This window comes from Entelurus aequoreus, linkage group LG23 (assembly GCF_033978785.1).
Source record: "Entelurus aequoreus isolate RoL-2023_Sb linkage group LG23, RoL_Eaeq_v1.1, whole genome shotgun sequence".
NCBI lineage: Eukaryota > Metazoa > Chordata > Actinopteri > Syngnathiformes > Syngnathidae > Entelurus > Entelurus aequoreus.
This window is the reverse complement of record NC_084753.1, coordinates 9,192,627-9,198,628: the sequence shown is the minus strand read 5'-3', so window position 1 is coordinate 9,198,628 and position 6,002 is coordinate 9,192,627.

The following is a 6,002-nucleotide window of genomic DNA, read 5'->3' as shown; positions in this document are numbered from 1 at the left end:
AGATTTCTTACATATTTTTTTAATTACCTCTAAAAGTACTAAGTGATTGCGTTGCCATCCCTCAACTGACTTGAACCTAAAGATCACGTGGACAGGTGAGTTGATAATATTTTCATAATTCTTCTATTGCAGTTGTTTTATGACGTGTTGTTTTGCAGGTTTTTTCTGCTTTTTTTGGCCCTCGTTGCTGCCATACTACGCTCTCTTGTCTATGGGGCGCCTGTGGTTACCAAGGGAACAGGTAAAAGTGGTCATGCCTTCAGTAATAAAATTGTATAAGCCAGGGGTCGGCAACCCAAAATGTTTAAAGAGCCATATTGGACCACAAATACAAATAAGTAATCGGTCTGGAGCCGCAAAAAATTAAAGGACTTATATAAGTGTTATAATGACGACAACACATGATGTAAGTGTCTAATTAGCTGTGTTAGCCTACTATCAAAATGACTTTAAAAGTCTTATATAAGTGTTATAATGAAGACAACACATGATGTAAGTGTCTATATTAGCTATATTAGCCTACTATCAAAATGACTTTAAAAGTCTTATATAAGTGTTATAATGAAGACAACACATGATGTAAGTGTCTAATTAGCTATATTAGCCTACTATCAAAATGACTTTAAAAGTAGAATGAAAAGTACTTTATTGATCCCTGGGGGAAATTCAGCACCACAGTTCGCTCACAATAGACAAGAATAATAATAAATAATATAATATATATAACATATTATATATATAATATAAATCTATTCTACATATACTCTACATTTAAGTGCAGTCAAGGAACATATGCATTATACAGTCTGATGGCTGTTGGTATGAAGGACCTCCTGTGTCGTTCCATGTTGCATTTTGGGAGTCTGAGCCTTCCACTGAACGTGCTCATTCTCTCTGCAAGGTCCGAGTGTAGTGGGTGGGAGGTGTTGTCCATAATGTGAGTGTAGTGGGTGGGAGGTGTTGTCCATAATGTGAGTGTAGTGGGTGGGAGGTGTTGTCCATAATGTGAGTGTAGTGGGTGGGAGGTGTTGTCCATAATGTGAGTGTAGTGGGTGGGAGGTGTTGTCCATCATGTGAGTGTAGTGGGTGGCAGGTGTTGTCCATAATGTGAGTGTAGTGGGTGGGAGGTGTTGTCCATCATGTGAGTGTAGTGGGTGGGAGGCGTTGTCCATAACGTGAGTGTAGTGGGTGGGTGGTGTTGTCCATCATGTGAGTGTAGTGGGTGGGAGGTGTTGTCCATCATGTGAGTGTAGTGGGTGGGAGGTGTTGTCCATAATGTGAGTGTAGTGGGTGGGAGGTGTTGTCCATAATGTGAGTGTAGTGGGTGGGAGGTGTTGTCCGTAATGTGAGTGTAGTGGGTGGGAGGTGTTGTCCATCATGTGAGTGTAGTGGGTGGGAGGTGTTGTCCATAACGTGAGTGTAGTGGGTGGGTGGTGTTGTCCATCATGTGAGTGTAGTGGGTGGGAGGTGTTGTCCATCATGTGAGTGTAGTGGGTGGGAGGTGTTGTCCATAATGTGAGTGTAGTGGGTGGGAGGCGTTGTCCATAATGTGAGTGTAGTGGGTGGGAGGCGTTGTCCATAATGTGAGTGTAGTGGGTGGGAGATGTTGTCCATAATGTGAGTGTAGTGGGTGGGAGGTGTTGTCCATAATGTGAGTGTAGTGGGTGGGAGGTGTTGTCCATAATGTGAGTGTAGTGGGTGGGAGGCGTTGTCCATAATGTGAGTGTAGTGGGTGGGAGGCGTTGTCCATAATGTGAGTGTAGTGGGTGGGAGATTTTGTCCATAATGTGAGTGTAGTGGGTGGGAGGTGTTGTCCATAATGTGAGTGTAGTGGGTGGGAGGTGTTGTCCATCATGTGAGTGTAGTGGGTGGGAGGTGTTGTCCATCATGTGAGTGTAGTGGGTGGGAGGTGTTGTCCATAATGTGAGTGTAGTGGGTGGGAGGTGTTGTCCATAATGTGAGTGTAGTGGGTGGGAGGTGTTGTCCATCATGTGAGTGTAGTGGGTGGGAGGTGTTGTCCATAATGTGAGTGTAGTGGGTGGGAGGTGTTGTCCATCATGTGAGTGTAGTGGGTGGGAGGTGTTGTCCATCATGTGAGTGTAGTGGGTGGGAGGTGTTGTCCATCATGTGAGTGTAGTGGGTGGGAGGTGTTGTCCATAATGTGAGTGTAGTGGGTGGGAGGTGTAGGAGCTTTGCTAGACTTCTCCTCTCTGACACCACCACCAGAGAGTCTAGCTCCACTCCCACCACGTTACTGGCCTTCTCTACCAACTTGTCCAGTCTGTTTGCGTCCCTCGCTCTCAGCCGCTGCCCCAGCAGGCCACGGCGTACAAGAAGGCGCCCGCCACCACCGACTCGTAGAACATCTTCAACATCTTTGTGCAGACGTTGAAGGATCCTAGCCTCCTGAGGAAGTAGAGTGTCCCTTCTTGTAGAGTGCCTCAGCGTGTTTTGACCCATTCAGCTTGTTGTCCATGTGCACACCCAGGTATTTATAATCCTCAACCATGTCCACATCCACCCCCCTGATGGAAACAGGTACTCCTCCTCCTTCCCAGGTCCACAACCAGCTCCTTGGTCTTCATCACATTAAGCTGGAGGTGGTTCTTTCCACACCATGTGAAAAAGTCCTCCACTGTATTCCTCATCATCACCATCCTCAATACACCCCACTATCGCAGTCATCAGAAAACTTCTGAAGGTGGCAGGACTCTGACTGATAGTGGAAATGGGTGGTGTAGATGGTGAAGAGGAAGGGGGAGAGGACTGTGCCCTGCGGGGCCCCGGTGTTGCTGACCAGCCTGTCAGACACACAGTCCTGCAGTGGCATGTACTGTGGTCTGTCAGTCAGGTAATCAACAACCCAGGACACCAAGGGGGCGTCCACCTGCATCGTCTCCAACTTCACACCCAGTAGTCCAGGCCGTATGGTATGGAAAGCACTGCAGAAGTCAAAAAACATGACCCTCACACTGCTCGCAGGCTTGTCTAGGTGGGTGTGGGCTCGGTTCAGCAGGTAGATGACTGTGTCCTCCACTCCCAGTCGGGGCTGGTAGGCGAATTGGAGTGGGTCCAGGTGGGGCTTGACTGTAGGGCGGAGTTGTTCCAGGACCAACCTCTCCATGGTCTTCATGATATGGGAGGTTAGAGCCACCGGCCTGTAGTCCTTGGACGTGCTGGGTCGCGTGCACTTGGGGATGGGGACCACGCATGAGGTTTTCCACAGTGTGGGGACTTTCTGCAGCCCAAGGCTCATGTTGAAGATGTGCTGGAGCACACCACACAGCTGTGGGGCGCAGGCTTTGAGCACCCTGGGGCTCACACCGCCAGGACCCGCGGCCTTGCCTGTTTGTAGCTTATTTAGCTGTGCATTCACCTCTTCTGCAGACAGACACACTGGGGGGGTCTCTGGTGATTGGGGGAGGGGGGGTTCATCAAGCTGAGGGTGAGGTGTTTAGTGGGGGGAGGTAGTCATTAGTGTTGGGGGGCGGAGGGGGGAGGGGAGGTGGAGATGGATTGGTTCGCTGAAGTTGTCAGGGGGCCGGCTGGCATGTCTCGGGGTTGGGGGGTAGGAGCTTGTTGGAGCCACTGTGTCAAACCTGTTAAAGAACTAGTTTAGCTCATTGGCCCTGTCTTTGTCTCCGTCCACCCCCCTACCCCCCGACGGTTTGAGGCTGGTGATGGTCTGCATACCTCTCCAAACTGCCTTCATGTTTGGTCTTCAGCAGCCCCTGAACTCTTTTCACCTCCTCCCTGTTACCAGCATTGAATGCCCTCTTCTTCTCATTCAGTAGGGCTTTGATGTCCTTGGTCACCCACGGCTTGTTGTTTGGGTAGCAGGTGACCGTCCTTGATGGGACATTTGAGTCAACACATAAGTTGATATAGTCTGTGATCAACTTCTGTGTTGACTCAAATGTCCCATGGACATCAAAGCCCTACTGAATGAGAAGAAGAGGGCATTCAATGCTGGTAACAGGGAGGAGGTGAAAAGAGTTCAGGGGCTGCTGAAGACCAAACTCAGGGAGGCCAAGGAGAACTACAGGAGGAAGCTGGAAGGGAAGCTGAAGGACAACAATATAAGTGTTATAATGAAGACAACACATGATGAGTCTATATTAGTTGTATTAGCCTACTATCAAAATGACTTTAAAAGTCTTATATAAGTGTTATAATGAAGACAACACATGATGTAAGTGTCTAATTAGCTATATTAGCCTACTATCAAAATGACTTTAAAAGTCTTATATAAGTGTTATAATGAAGACAACACATGATGTAAGTGACTATATTAGCTATATTAGCCTACTATCAAAATGACTGTGTCGCAGGCTGACGCAAATCTTTGTTGACAGAAATGTTGAAATGTAATATTTATTCTACACATTTTTACAACATTGGAAAACATTAGTAAACCTTCTCAGAGGATGAGATAACTCCTGGTAATGAGTGTCTTAGAATGGCCAAAGGTATAGATGTGTGTGTCCAAGTTAAATGAAAGGGCAGGCTGTCTTGTAATGGATTTATTACAATCTTTGCAAGCTGGGTAACTTTTGCTGTGGTCTGGAACAACATGGCACACAAACAACAATCAGAAATGCAGACAATATTACATACAGATAATGTGTGGTGAAACATTGAAAAATAAACTAAATACACAGAGGACATAAGTAAAGGAAATTAAATGAGTTGAAATATGGCTACAAACGAGGCATAATGATGCAATATGTACATACAGCTAGCCTAAATAGCATGGATTAGCTTGCAGTCATGCACTGACCAAATATGCCTGATTAGCACTCCCAACAAGTCAATAACATCAACAAAGCGCACCTTTGTGTATTCATGCACAGTATAAAACGTTTGGTGGACAAAATGAGAAAAAGGAGTGGCATAAAACACGTCTTTCTGTGGCAGCGTCGGAGAAAGTTGTACATATAAACAAACTGTGGAGTCACAGTCCACACAACGGTGAGTTTAAGGGCCGCTGAAATAAATAGGACAAAACGGCGCTCACCAAATAGTGTCATCAGTGAAGCATAAACTTAAACCTATTAACAATTAGGAAGGTTTGTGTCATGTTTGTCCTCCTACACAAACCTTATTTTTCACCCCATTTTTTTCCCATTTCCATACATTTTTGAAAAAGCTCCATGGAGCCACCAGGGTTAGGGTTAGGCTAAAGAGCCGCAGGTTGCTGAGCCCTGGTATAAGCTGTTGAAAATGGAAAGGTGTGATGAGTAGCTGCAGTTGAAGCACCTCCACATGGACAACATGGCTAATTGTGCTGGCCTGCAGAGGGCGCCAAATGAAGCTAAATAAGTGTAATGGCTTCAGTCTATTCCTGCCATAAACTGCAATTATTTTTGGATTAATTGATGCAATGAATACAACAGAAATAAGATATTTAAAAAATATATTTAGACACATACAGTGGAGTTTGTGCCTTGAGTACAAATATTTTCACAAATTAGGACTGTATTGGTTTTAACATGATACATGTCAGCATTGGAGTTGAATATAATGTCACTTTTATTTGAACACAAACATAAGGACCAAGTCCCACAAACAAGTCTATGAATGATTGTCCCTTTGAATGAGGACAGGCGGCTTTTCCCATCATGTGAGACATGAAGATAAGCATAGTTTTTCTGAATAGGACTCTTAAAGAACACTATTGTTTCTTAAATGATACTGTGACACTTTTTGCACATTTGGAGGAAAGCCCATATAAATAGCTTTCGATTTGACAGAATCCACTTTTAGTCTTGTTTATCTTGTCGGCCAACACTCGATATTTGTATTGTTTGTATAATCAGCTTTTCTTGGCTGATTATTGGGAAAAGTCTGCCCTGGTGCATGTCAGCAAAACAGATCCTCACTATCTGTGCTGGTGGAACATGTTTGTGTGGTAGTGCTGTGCCTCCTGCCAAGCAAAGCTGTTTGGGTCCTGATTTTTTTTTTCTCACAAGAAATCGTGTTCGTGCTTTGCCAAATGCTAC